Here is a 15,991-nt window from a genome sequence, read left to right on the forward strand (position 1 = left end):
AAATTTTTAAGGCCAATTATCTTGAAAACGAAGCGTCACACAAAAAAACTGTATTTTACATTTTCAAGTTATTTTTCTTATAGAATCACCTCCTACCCGGTTGTAATATCCCCACCAAAGACACCCCGTATATTCATATAAAAATACTACTAAACCGAAAATTCTGTTACTGATAAATCTCTCAATTTTTCAAATGTACTAATAAAGCATTTTCGAATATGTGTTTGCATAAAATTTGTCCATTAACTCGATCTTTCAACGTAGACAACAAACAATAATAATATTCCAAAAATTAATGTATTGAAATTAAAATTATAACGAGTTCTAGTAAATCTTCGATACGTGTTTGAAGGCTCCTCGGCACTGGCAAGAAGAGGTAACACTGACTTTATAATAAGATTTAGTACAGTGATAAAGTTTGGAAATTTGAAGACAGTGATATTTGTTTGAGCCATATATGACTATTAGTTTATAAAATATTTAATGTTCAGTGCCGAGGAGATTTCGAGCATTCATCGAGGATTTACTGCATATACCATATTCACATACTTGACCGATAATTATTATTCGAGGCCCAAAGTGTCTTTTCGTATTCGCAGTTTACATCGTAATTTTTCCTAGCTTTAAAATTCACTTACAAAAACACCTCTTTTCCTACACGGTTTCCCGAACCATTCCCAATCCCCTCTGTCCACTGTGCTTCAATTGTCCGACGTGAAATCATATTTTCCCCCATAGTGTCCCCGTTCGAATAATGAAACGGTTGTTTAAAGGCAGCGCGTATCGGCGTCGAAATCGCAATTAAATCGGCCACGTTTTAGCTCGCCTCGAAAGTCCATCAAATTAATTCACTGAAATACGCAGACAGCCGCGCTCGCTATGTTTCCGGCATAAATTGTCGACTATTCGTCCCCCCTAAATTACGCGGGGAACACCGGCGCCCAAATTGACACGCGTTCAAATTATCATCGGACTTAAGGTGCTCAAGCTACCCCACAGAGGTGAACTTATTGTTCCCTACCATACTCTCTTCATTTACAACCATCCTCTCATCCCCATTCCTTCGCCGCATTCTTCGAACAACCCGTTTTCTTCCTTCGACCAATTAATCTTCACTCAATTGCACAGTTAATTAATTACGTTCAAGCACCCCCCCCCCCCCAACCCTCGGTCGGCCACTTAGCTTATTGTCTTTCCGGCGAAATTATTCGGCAACCATGAATCACTTTCTTGCTCCCTAGCTCCTTATCCTTCCCTCGATTCTGGTATTGGAGGCACGTATAATGACCGACGGATTAAGTGCACCATTGCCCCACGGCCGTAACTCCCCCCTCCTAACCTGGCTTTATTAAGTGCGCCGCATTCAGAACGAGATTGTCCGTTTAAGGATGACGAATATGGGATCGACCTTGATACACGTGTTACGTTTTGTACACAGGATGTAACGGAAACTAAGATGCGACTTTACAGATATACTTAATATAATCTGAAGGCGATAGGTAAACTTTTGGCAGGACTGTAGGATTTAGGTAAATGCCCATCAAGAGGCACGGCACACAGTTGGAAACTTTATGAGTAGAAGAACCGAACAAGGGTGGTCTCGGCCATCCCAAACGTCCCATTTAGAAAATACATATAGGTCTGGGTACGTCTGACTTACGTCTGGTTTATATCTGAGTGGTTACGTCTGGGTTAGGTAAACATTGCCGGTTATCGTATCGGTGGTGTTATTATTACTGTACTATTGTTATGCATACGATTACGTTACCAGATTGAGTTAGGTTTGGGTTAGATTACGACCACTATGAGATCTGTGTTAGATTTTGACTCAAAACAAAATACAGACTCCTCTCGATTATTGTCCCGAAATCGGGTCCGCGTCGGGACAATAACCTTATAGGGAGAAATGCTTCAGACCCTCGTAAATTCGTTTTTTGTCAAGCCTCGACAACAAAAGCGGAGGGGCAACAAAGTATGCGCTTGACAGGTTCCACGGCCTCCCCCCCTAGTGGTGGGGATGACACTTGGACAATAATCGTGTAGAGCAAGCTAGACAATAATCGAGAGGAGTCTGTACTGATTCTGTGTTTGTTGTAGCCAGTTTAAAAAAAATCACTGATTCGAGGCAAAATACTGATTCTGTATTGGTTAGAGATAGTTTGAAAAAAATAATATTTCTGATGGGGTATTATTTTTAGTCTATATTTTCTTAATGGGATGTTTGCAGTAGCCATGACCCATGCTGTTATGTAGTCATCTCTACTCATAAGCTTTCCAACAGCGTACTATACCCCCAGTGGCCGTTGGTCTATTATAGTGTAGTCAAATTTTTTTTATGTAAACTTCTGATTTTTAGAAAATCGAATCTGAATATTCGCTGGGTACGAGAGCTGTTGCATAGAACTTGGTCGCCATGTCTTTCCATGACTCGCTGTTTCTATTTATTGTAAGCATGACCCATACTGTATCAGTGTGTCTTTCGACCCTCTGATGAAGCTATGCAGCTGCAATGCTTGCAAAACGTTGGGAAAACAATTCCACAAGAACACGATTAACTGCCAACAGCCTCAACAGTGAGAACTGTATGATGCCGGGCCGCAAAAGCCTCCAATCTTTGATAAAATTAATACAAAATGATTCTTTATATACTTCAATAATTCGATTTCCTCCCAATACAAAAATATTTTTAAAAAATTCATATTTTGTGGGGTGTTCAATACTTTTAGCCAAGGCTGTATAACGCGTTCGGAGATCGTGGAACGCCCAGTAAAATACTTTGACAACGAATTAAGTTTTATAACAAGAAGCGTAACAATTTCAAATAATAGACACTTGGAGAACGAGGATCGTAATCACCGAATAATTCCGGTTTACGTGTCTCTGTAGAAATATCAAATAAGAAGTGCAGTATCACGAGAACTTTTCCACTCGAAATTCACGGGACTTTCCCGTCGATTTAATGTGTACGGCAATCCGCTCGCGTCTCGTCTCGCGTGAAATTAACCGCGCTCGAGGGACTAAACTAATTTGTCTATAATCGAATATTCGCGATATATCGTGCAAGTTTAATTAAATACGGACTGACCGGATGGACCCCAACCAGTAATTAATGCAGAGATTTTTCTATGGCACTCGCTCGATTACACCGAGAAATTATATCGGATAATTGTGCACCGTATTAATTTTACCGTCCACGGTGTAGAATTGCATCGCTGGCTCAGATGTTTCATCGCGACACAATCGCGGCTTTTTATGGTCCTAAATAACGAATAAGGCGCAGTAATTAGTCAGCAAAATGTCATTAGGATTTAGTAGATATGATTGCTGCTGGTCATGCGACGATCGCCCACCCCTGTAACTGAATTTGCATTCGCTATCGAACGGATGATACATTTTTCTGAATCATAGTTTTTTGGAAAATCATTTTCGAAGATTGAAAATTGTAATTCAGGGTAAATTCGAAAGTGCATACGAGTTTTTATTATGCACAGTTAATCAAAAGTTTTAATTTGATTTGTATTTAGTGTGGAATTTTGTTTTTGAAATGTGTATCTGCGTGCGTAATTGATATGATTCCTTTATTCTGATAAAAGAAATATATTTTCCAATTTTTACTAAAATTTTAAATTTTTGTAGCAAAATGTATTTTACTTTTTCGCATGACTAGTATACTTGTCATTAATCAAAAAGTCATTTCCTCACGACGAGTATACTCGTCAAATACCGTTAAAAAGTTAAGTTACTGGAAGGTACGTCTTAAAAATGCTATTAAAAGTAAAAAACGAAAGGCTTTGGAATGTTTATATGATACATTACCAGTCGAATTTTACACTTATAAGAATTTTATATTCTTTATGTTCTAGTTTAGTGCATAACATATTAATCGTTTCACTGCATTCTTGTTGTTAATACTCTTCTATTATATACATACAAATATACATATTTAAATCTATGTAGTTAATAATATAGAAAACATTATCCTTTTAATTTGTATAGTTTTACTGCACGAATACTTTTATCGCTCTTATTTTATTGCCTTTACCCTGTCGCCTTCGAACACTTATATTTCCGTACAACCTATTCACAGTTTGTTAAGCTCAATCTTGTAAAATGACTCTGTGAACGTCACATATCGCAATAAAAAGTTAAATAATAAATAATAACTTATCTCCCTTAACCCTTAAAAACACGAACTATATTTTAACGCCGGTTCTTTTTCTCGTAATTTTAAAAGGCAACAGCAGACTTCTTGTGCATCTTGTACTTTAATAATGTTCTATTGTTAATAGTAGATAATCAGGATGCAAAAAAAAAAACATTTTTCAGGCAAACAAAAATTTAGAAAAATAGAAGCGTCTCCGTACCGGTGGTGGACGGAATACACTATTCGTATCCTTAAGGGTTAACGTAACTTTATAATAAAGCGTTGTAACTCGCATATTCACACAGAATTTTATCATATTGAAGTTTTTTCCATCAACCGTGATACGTCACCTATACATAAAATTTCAAAGATATTACATAAGAATGTACCTGTACTTAAAAAATATTATTTTACTACACAACAGTGGAATGCATGAAAGCCATCTCCATCGTATAAATTCAAAATGTGCGAAAGTGGTGATTTTTTCACTTCAAATCATCATGTTCGCACACAGACGGTGGTAATTTTCACAGCAATTCGACGGATCACGCAGGTTCAGGCGCAGCTTTCCAACAGAAATTATGGAGGAACGCAGGCGAATATACGGCTGCTAACAGATACGTCTTGATAAAGTCAACCTCAAGCGAACGAGCAGAGTAGTGAGAATCGGCGGCGTGACGCGCGCGCGATTCGGAGACTGTTTATGCGCGTATATACGAGCGATCACCTGCGAGCTCGAATTGATTGGTGGAAGAACGGGGTGGAATCGAATCGATCGGTCTCTGCGTACCCGCCCACGCATCAATCCGTCTGTCCGTCCGTTTGCTTCGTCGTTCTATCGGACGATCAGCTCCTATCCCCGACCACGTCGGTGGTCCATCCGGCTCCCAGGACAATTTTCACCGACAATTAGATCACCGCCATCGTGTTTCGCCACGATGTACATACACAGGAAAATTTATCGTCCAGTCGGGCAACGAAAGCCCGCTGCGAGGAAACAGGTCTTACCAGGCTATGTATGTATGTCTGTACTTCGTTAACCTGAAAACTCCAACATTTTGGAATCTTTGCGGATTTGAAAAAGGTTACTCCGAGGCTTTTCTACTTTCCTGTATATCCTGAAAACTATAGTAGGTACGAAGAAATTATTGGAACGAAAGTTTAATGGTCTTTTATGCGCGATAAAATTGTATGTACAATAAAACTGTTAAAAATTGACGGAATTTTGCAGTGGTTTATAGGTAAACATAATACAATCGAAAGAAAGCAGTTTAAATATGTTCAATATAACAAGTACATATGTATATATAACACTTATAACACAATGGACTTTCAATAGAACACTCAGAAGCCAATCATTGTAAGTCACAAAGTAAGTTAACAGAGATAATTGTTTAGAAAATGGGCTGTAAAAAATAATGTATGTAACTAACAACTGTTAAATAAAATTATTCATATGTATAGGATACATATATAAAACTGGTTGCGTATAAAATAAACAATGGAAGTGTATTTATACGACGTAAGTCATTTTTGATGAAAAAGTGACTTACACTGATAGACTTCTGAACCCTCCGTATAAAATGCTACTACACTCTGCGATAGTGCTCTGCAATAATTAGCTGACTTTTTAAACGGATTACACAGACGCCACCATGCGGTCTATTTCACACATGTCACAACATTTAGGGAAACTGGCATGTCGATCTGGATCGATAATGTATGATCTGTGGCTCATAAAAATTTGTTTATTTATTTACTTACATAACAAATTTGTAACAATTTTATTACACAATTTTATAGAGCATAAAAGCCATTAAATTTTCATTCTAATAATGTTTTCATAGCTACTATAGTTTTCTAGATATAAGGGAAACAGGAAAATTTCTACCCTTTAACCTTCAGAAGACGGATAAGTGGAAGCTGGGACCGAGTCGTTTCTGACTCCTTCTGAAAATCTGAATTAACATTTCATCAAAACTTTTAATCTGTGTTTTAGCTCAGGCTTAAAGTCTAGTCCTCGAGTAATCCACGTTTGTTATCCGAAGGTTAGGATGTGTTTCCATCATGAAGAACCTAAAAATAGCAAAAAAAATTGCCCGATACTTCTATCGAGGTCCTCTACAAACCTGCGAGGTTGAAAAAAAAACTCAGAATTATGCGGTTTATCGAAGTTTCCTTGTTAGTTGCCGGTCAATTCCCCGTGAATTTGCAACACAAATGCTTATCAACGGTTTATCGCGCGGAGCTCGAAGCATCGGGCCAGCGATCCGCTTAATTATGACGCGATCAGAGAAATTTTCTGACACGGAATTATTGGCGATACGCGGAAATTGCCCGCTTGCAAATAATATATTTGCTGGAAAGCGTTTACGCGGCACGTGTTGTACTTTCGTATTTGGCTTTTCCTAGCACACGGGCTGTTTGCGACTTCCAATTTGGAAGCCATGAATATTTAATGGACGCGCGTTGTTCATTGTTTCTTGGGGCGGTTATTGTATTGGTTGCTGTTTTGATATTTGGAATTTCATATTTGTTAATCAAACTGTGTGTGGAGTAAACTTGATACCGATGCGTTGCAAAAAATTAGGAGATTTTATCTACGATACGTTGTTTTGTATAACAGTTATAATACTTCAAGAAATTATTTTTCGAAATTAAATGAACTACAGAATTTTAAGGAGATATCACAATCAAAATTTAGTCATATCGTTCTTCTCGCAGATTTAACCTTCCGAGGACGGATGGTTTTTTTTTTCATGAGTTTTCATGTTTTTAAGTTAGAACTTCTATGTGTTTGTTATAGTGTTACAGTAAATTCTCCTTTAGTGTTCGAAAGCTCTTCGACATTGACGAAGTGAGATCCGCAGATGTAACGCTGACTTTTTAATGGGGTTTGTCGTATTGATAGAGCTTGGAATTTTGAAGCCAACGATGTATGTTTCAGCCACATATGACCATTAGTTTATGAAATATTTAATGTTCAGTGCCGAGGAGCCTTCGAATACTCATTCGGGATTTACTGTATACTACGAAACATAAGCGACCCACCTGAAGCCTAAAAATAGGCTTCCCGTCCACTAAATGTTAACGGGTAACCGAGCAAGTTGTACAATCATGAAATATAAGTGGATATCAATTTCCATAAATATAATATCAATGTATTATAAGTTTAATCTAGCACAATGGTGAGCAAACTGTGGCTCCCAAATCTACTCTGTGCAACCCCGGAGATAATACTGGGTTCCATTGCCGTTTTTCCTAAACTTTTACATTAATAACACTAGTTTATAAAATCCAAAAAATTCTATGTGATCCAGATTCCATTATGAAATTCTTATGGAAGATGGTCGCCTAAACTCAAAAATCGACATGAGATGTAGATTCTATAGATACGGTTTTGAAAAAAAATTGTTTTCAAAAATAAAATAAAATCCATTTCAAATTGTTTTCTTCTTGAATAAATAAATACGCGGAAAAAATACATTTAAATTTGTTTTCATTGAAAACAAATACTTAAATCGACAAGGAACAGGAAAAAATAGGGAAAAAGTTGAGAATAGGCAGTCCCACTCTATCACTCATAACTTCCTTATTTGTCCATGGATTTTGCTTAGGTTTGGCTTGTTTTCTTCGTACAGGTGCGTACTCTACGTAAAAAATAAGAATCTGGACGTCATATAATAATTTCTATGTTTTCCAGTCGATGTAGTGAATTTTCGATTTCAATTTCGGCCCCAAAAAATAAAATTTTTCTTAAGTTTCGCTCAATTTCGCCGAAACTATTGGTCAGATTGGAAAATAATGTCGGAAAGAAGTGTATGTAATTTAATTACCTTTAATTTAAGAGTCATCGCTATCAAATCGGTCAACTATAACGCGAGATACGGCCATAAACGTCGGTTCGTCTTTTTAAAAAATTACCAAAATATTCATCGGGCGATATCACAAAAACGTATCCATAGACTTACGTCTCATGTCGATTTTTGAGTTTAGGCGACCACCTTCCACAAGAATTTCCTAGTGGAGTCTGAATCACCAAATGACTGTAAACTACATAGTGTAATCTATAATATAAAATGTAAATACAATCTAAAATAATAATTTCTGTGGCTCTTATATATTCGAAAATGCATGAAAAGTATACACTTGATTACATTTATACCTTCCGATTATTACAAATTTTCTTTAAAAAAAAAATAAATACAAACGAGATAGCACAAAAACCAAAACAAAATACTGTTAACCCCTGTTGCCCTCGATTCGTAGTTGTTTTAATTGAACTTCAATTTCCTGGTTCATTAAAGTCGCTCAAAAAAGTGTCTAAAAGAAAGCACACAACCCTCACCGTAACAAGCGTGAAAGCAAAACAACCTCGTCAAAATAGAGTGGTACAAACAGCCGAACGAAAACGTTCCGATCGTCTTAAATCTATCAAGAAGGACGAACCTGTTAAATAAGGATTTCTTTTGCCCGTAACACGAGCATCTTTACGCTTCGATTCACGGGGTGTACTGGACTTTTTCCCCCCCGATTCGTCTTCAGCGTCCATTAAGTGGTTCAAAAACTCGGCCCCTGTTAATTCTCATCGATTTCACGCCGGAAACGTGGAAGGGGCGCGCGAAGAATACAACGGGAATCGGTCGGCGGAGGATCGATTTATCGAGCGACCGCAGCGAAAAAGAGAGGCTGGACGCGGAACACGGTGGAAAAGGGTTCGCCCGTACCAAACCCAGCAATTTCGAGCGTTTGACCATAGGAGAGGAAATTAAATGATCGACCAGTAAATTCATTAATTCGCCCCGGCGCCGTTCCTTACCGTTCTTTTTCCCATCGATTTCACGGCCCTGGGTGGGGGGTGGGGTATAAGAAGGGTATCGGAAGCTCGTTAAATCGGCGCATCGGAAACAATTGCGCCACGAGGGAAAGAATCGGTAGCAGAAATAGCTCCGGGGGATTCTCGGGCGATGAGGGTGAAATTAACACCCACGTGAAACATCGACGACCGCCACGCTCTCACCGTTTCGTTGCGCAGAATCTGAGCGTGCAGGGAAATGTTGTTATGTCAAATCGTGGCGTAACGCCAACTGCGACGGAAGATGGTTAGGTAACAACCTAATAACTTGGTAACCCAGGTAACAATCTACTTGAGGTTATAGAAATACTTTTCGATATGCTACGTCTATTGTCAGTAGACAGTGATTTTATGTGCAAAATAACATTATATTAAATAATTCACGAAGACAAGAACAAAAATAGGAATTTCTTTCCTCCTTTATACATATATTGCATTAGGATAAGAACAAAATAGAAAACTCGTTGCATCTGATGCAAGTGTTGCCTTTTATCGTAGTTCATAGAGCCCTATAGGCTACAACTGGATAAAATCCGCAATCTAATTAAATTTGATTTCAAAACAAACAAGTCTTATCTATCATGTATCAACAATATTATACCTAATATAATAATGTTTACTATTATACTGGGTTGTGTATAATTTCATTTTTTTCTTATAAATCTACTACATTTCGTTCTCATTTCCATTTATAAAATATACCTGCCTACTTTTCTTGTCATAATGAAAAAATTTCGAAACACGTTGAAAATAAATAACTCTGTATTCATGTACTACTTTGCAATCTCATATTATTCGAAGAAACTACCTTTAATATCTTTTATCCTAGTGTACTATTAATTTCCATTTTCAAGTCCGACCTGTTAAAATCAAAATGAGATTAGAATTAATACTACTTACAGAATAAAAATCAGAAATGTTTACCTGGAAACCAATGCTTCGGTTAACGAAACAAAATATTTTCACTCGAGCATTTAATAAAATAATTGACGCAATTGTCATTCGATACTTACAATAATTACTTATCAGAAATAACCGTTCCCATTGTTCAGTCCATCCAGTACCCGGCACCCATCAAACCAGAAATTCTACTATTATGAACAATTGATCACGTACTTGATACGAAATCCAGGCAGTTTTTAATGAATCCCGTGTATCAGAATCGATTACGCCCACGTGACATGGATAACAGTATAAAAAGGACCGTATTACAATCCAATTGAATTGCATCATCAAAAACAATCGAGCTCCTCCGTGCAGGAGAGGTAAACAAGAAACAAGAAACAAGAAACAAGAAACAAGAAACAAGAAACAAGAAACAAGAAACCGGGGAAGGGCGAAGGGGAGGTGTGGGGCAGGCTGGGGGAGAGTAAAAGAAAAGAAGAAGAAATTCGCGATCCAGCACCAAGTGCAAGACTCACCGAGGCCGACTCGTTGCACTTTACAGCCGAGAGCTTGACCACGACACGAGAAAAACGTCTCAGGGCCGACTAGTCTCTCTCCTTTCTCCCCCCCCCCCTCCTCCTCCTAACCGCCCTTTCCTTCGGAACCGCATCGTCCCTTACGGACTCCTCCGCCTCTTTCCTTTTCTTGAATGAGCATTTATTATCGGGGCAAGACTGTGTGGCAGCATGCCAGGGCGCACTTGATCTTACTCCGTGCGCCTTGTAAAACACCACTTTCATACCTCTGAAAAGCAATTTAATTCAACGCTCCCTACCTTCTCCCCGTTGTTCCCTCCTACCCTCCCCCAACCGTGTTCCTCTTCACCCCACTCGCCTTATTTCGCGACGGTATCCGGCGCGGTGATTCGTATCGCGAGCCTTATCACCGCGGATCTGAATTCTACGGTTTAATCCCCGGTTTTCCATCATTTCTTTGCAGCCGCAGGATTGCCGGCCGCCGAATTAGGTCCGCCGTCGGCTTTTATTGAAATGTTAATTTCGCAGCAATAAGAAGCATGCTTCGAACGGCGCGCGGCGAAGCAACGAGAACCGTCGGCCGGATATTAATCGCGGAGAGCAGTTTCCGTTGGCTGCTGCTGCTGCTGCTGCTGCTGCTGCTGCGAACTGGAAGATACCACCTTCCGATTGTGCGGCTCAAGGCGTTGTAATGATCACTTGGTAGGGAAACACGTGATACAGACGCGGATGAATTTACCATTTATTATTGAATTGATATGCATCGAGTGGAATATAGACGAAATTCCTCTGGGAGATTCAATGATTGCTCGAACGACGTTGACTTATTTCTAACACTCTAACCAGGGAATTAAACCGATATGATTTTGATACCGGTATTATGCCATCAAAGCTATACCGAAACCGATATATTACCGAAAACCGAAATAAATACCGGTAATTTTTCGGTTTCTACAAGGGTAGGGGGTATATAGTGTTATACAGGGTGTGATATAAATGTTGTCCGACCTGGAAACGGGGCACTCGGAGGGTGAATTGGAACAACTTTTTCCTTAGCAACAATGCAATGTGAGGCTTCGTTACCGAGATATTAACGAAAAACCCCGACCAATCAGAACGCGAGTTAGCCAGCCGAGTTCCCGCGCTAGTGGTGGCTACGCGCTGTGCTTGTACTACGAAGCTCCGAACAAGTAGGTCAGCATGCATCGCAGGAAACTGGGTATAATAGCAAATAAAAAAGACGTAACAAATAATGTCATACTTTTAAGGGGTTAGGACCTTTTCATTGGGATTGTTCCAATGAAAAGGTACAGATCACATGTTTGGCTAAGAAATAAGGGTGTACTTTTTTCAAGGGACGTCAGTGTACGTACTGAGACTGCCGTGTTCTACGCTTACCGCGTGTATGCAGAGTACCTGGTCTCAGGTGTTCTTGGCCTGAATTTTTAACTGTTAGTAACTTAAGAGAGAAGATTCCAACACAATTTAATCATTCTTGATTTTTTTTTTATTTTGACATGTAAAATCACCCTTCAAACATTCTTTTATTAATGAATTATTTACATACATCATAGATTTTTAAATACTTCTGTGTTTAAGAAAACAGTTATAAATAAAAAAAAATGTTCACGAAATAATAAAAATATGTGTTAACTGAAAATACTGTCATTAATATTACATAATATTATAGACATATTTCAATGTATATTTAGTTTAATACCTGACACTTTTCTGATATTTACACTGACATAGCAGTTATGTCAGGTCGTATCTACTTAAAGTACGTTTCACTAAACTATCCTGGTAATAATAACATTAATAAAAAAAAAACACCTTGTCAAAAAAAATAAGTGTTAAACAACTAAAACTGAAACTAAATTATTCCGCACAAAACCAAGCAAGCGTCGAAATAAGTAATATGAAATTTGAAGAAAGTAAAACTAACGTACCCCTGGCATTGGCAATCCAGAACTTCGTCTCGTTCGATTCAAATGTAAATTAGCGAAACTTCCGCGTTTCTTTCTCATACCTCATTCACCAGTGATCATTCAGCCCGTTCGTTACAAGCGTCGGCGCATATTTAAGATTCTTTCGCTAATCGTGGAACGGAAAATATTTATTTATCGACCGTAGGATCTTTCCGCCTCTCGGTCGCCCATGACCTGAAACCCGCCAGTGGCTTTTCATCCTCCCATCCCACCACCGTCGCCCTGCTGCACGCAACGGGTATTATTAATCTCGGGGAGCACAATGTTACATTGTGTCCCAACACCGCCGGTACAGTTCAATTAATTCGAAATGTACGTGAATACCGGATTGCGACCCCACGGCACGGATGGGAAGGGGAAGTGGTGCACGACGACAAAGGGGATGCGAGCGAAAGTTGCAAAAACTCGCGAACGTAACGCGCGGAACTGTTGGGGACAGACCGAGGATCTCGTTTCCATAACGCTGGAGTTCGGCTGTCTCGTGACTTTTTGTTGATCACTGTTTTCGACGGGACCGGATGGCGAAGTTTGACGAAAATGAGACGCAGGGGGTAAAATACGGGTAAAAAAATGTGATTGGAAGACCTGCTTGACGGAGAGCTCGAAACGTTTCACCCTCATCCGCGTCCCTTATGTCAATTTGACACATTTTTCCCTTAAGAAATGATGTCATTCTGTTATGTGTAGGTAAATTTAGCCGAAACTCCGTAACTTTTATTTTATAGAAATTGCAAATTTAACTATTTATCTCGTCGTTATATTAATTTCTTATCACTGTGTCGATTTAATACCAAGGGAGAAATCAAGTTGGGACAACGAGAGACAGATGAGGATTAAGATATTATATTCTGGGTCATGCGTTAAATATCTTATTTTGTACAATGAAATCGTATAACAATTTCATTACGAAGAATAATATGACTTATAGTCTCAAATTCATCAGTGATTGTAGAACATCTTATTATAGAATACTCTATATTTTTAAAGCAGTTCTTTCTATAAACCACTTGGACTATAAGCATAATTCATTAGTCTAATGTTAATGTTGCAAGGGATAGATTTCTTCTGATACGAGAAATTAATACCTACATATATGATCTGTTATTCGTATTAAACTGCTTAATGTTTTTAAATCCACATGTATTTCTAGAAAATGTTAGTTTCGTATATAAATTCAGTGATAATGTTGCTGCACGTACTGAAAAACAGCAGTATGTACATCAAACGGAATTACTAACGATATACAGAATATTACTTATGATAAAGTGAGCCATGATAGGTTGTTTCATTTCTTATTGTATAGTAAATGTATATAACATTTCATTTAATCAAACAATGCAGGGTCTTTGTGGAAAAGGGAATGATATACCATTCTTATTTGTCGTCAAGAAAGGTAGCATGCCTATATGTTTGCACAGCATACCAATAAAAGTATGACTTATTGACTCACAATGGCGTAGGCGACTGAAATTTCCATAATCTATGCATTTCTTGCATAATTTCCATATTCTTTGCATTTTTGTGTTGAATCATTTTATAGACTTCTTATCGTACAACAAATATCTAAGAAAAAATATAATTCAAGAAAAATTTCACGATAAGGATGTTAGAATACAAATTTGTTATCTTTTGAAAATGTAGTAATTCCACTTAATAGAAACGAATTCTATTGTAACAAAGAATTCTTCAGGAAGAACATTATCTATTTCGACGATTTATACGTTCAGTACCAATCATACTTTAGAGCAAGAATACGTGAACGCGACAAAGTTGAATGTAATGAAACTTTCGAAAAAATGATAAAAATCAACTTCTCATTTAGACATTCACCGTCGTCTCGCCTCATGTTTTCAGGTTATAAATTACGATTACGCGTGAAGAAAGGGACCGAGAAAACATTGATCCGATACTCCCAAAGAAAAATGCCGCATTAAACGAAGAAGGGTAGGGGACTGATGAGGAAGTCGGAAGATTAACGCCGATAAATTTACATGCTCGGCGCTTAACCCTCTCCGACGCGGCGCAAACAAATCGCAATGGCACGTGATAAAAGCTTCTCGCTCGTTTACAGAGCGATACCACGTGGTGGCGGAGCGTTTAAAGTGCCATTAGCTGGTCGCGGCCGAGGAAGGGGGGTGAAGAAAGGCTGATGACTGGTTGCTGGAGGCACAGAAACCAGTGTGACACGCCTAGTGGTGGATAATCAAACCTTTTAGACATGTTTAAACATCTACCAAAGGGGACTAAACAATTCAGGACGAGTCTGATCACAACGAGACGTTCGAGCTCAAGATCGCTTCGAAACAGTTTCATGACGTTTCAAACTTCAGACACCTCTAATGGCGAGGTTTCCAACTCCAAACAGTCCGATGATGTTGTAAACTCCAAACACCTCTGATAATGACGTTGTAAACTCCAAACACCCCTGATGTTCACGCTGCTAACTCCAGACACTTCTTATAATGACGTTGTAAATTCCAAACACCTCTGATAATGACGTTGTAAACTCCATACACCTGTGATGATGACATTTCAAACTTACAACTATCCAGCTCCTCTGTTGTCAGCTGGTCAAGTAGTAATGAAAAGTTCCAAACGTTAATCGATAAATAACTAACTGTGAAACCTCCGATACCCCACTACTTTGATTTGCCTGATCGACTTCTGTGACTCAAGATGATGTTTGGAACGTTTCATCACTGTTCGGCAGGTTCACAGCGGATCGAGAGTTTGGAGTTCGAAACGTCATCAGATGTGTTTGGAGTTTGCTACATCAACAGACTGTTTGGAGTTTGCTGCGCGATCAGAGATATTTGGAGTTTGAAACGTCATTAAACGTTATGGATTGTTTCAAACACGTTTAGACCAAACGTGTTTCAAACAGCCCGTTCACGGACCCAACGCTAAATAGACATGCCATTGTACCGGGAGATTCAAATGAATCTTCCATTTCTGTCTCAAACCCGGCAATATTTCCGATACAATGAACTAGTCTATATACAAACATATTGAAATGCTCCCCCATGTCTCGCTTTTGGCAAATACTGGCGAGGGGGTCTGCTCCCCTTACCTTTCACAGTACACACGGCGATTCGATTGAAACCGCCCGATATTTCTCCGCTGAATCACTTGACTGAATCACTGAACTGCTTGCTCCGGAATTATACTTAAAAATTATTACGGTGGCACTGTCTCGAGAATGTCGACCATCCTGCTCTTCAATATTTTAAGCACGACATGAAAATTTCATTACTTTTAATTGTTTCTTCCTGAAACTTCTATCCGAGAGGATTTTCTGATGAAATGAGACCAAATATGACATTATACGAACAAGTTTGTCGTATTATATGTTATTCGGTTAACGGAATACGTATTATTACAAAGAAGCTGTGAATTTTGTACAAAACATGTAATAAAAAATTTCACAAATATTTAATACATGGAAATTCATGTCAGGAGATGCAAATTATTCAACACCTATAAAATAGCTGATAAATGTATCAAGTTAAAAATTAAACATTCCCAGTTCGGTACTAAACAAATTATTTAAAACTGAATAATTGTAGATGTAAAATTGTTGTAC

This window comes from Dufourea novaeangliae, unplaced genomic scaffold (genome assembly GCF_001272555.1).
Source record: "Dufourea novaeangliae isolate 0120121106 unplaced genomic scaffold, ASM127255v1 scaffold61, whole genome shotgun sequence".
NCBI lineage: Eukaryota > Metazoa > Arthropoda > Insecta > Hymenoptera > Halictidae > Dufourea > Dufourea novaeangliae.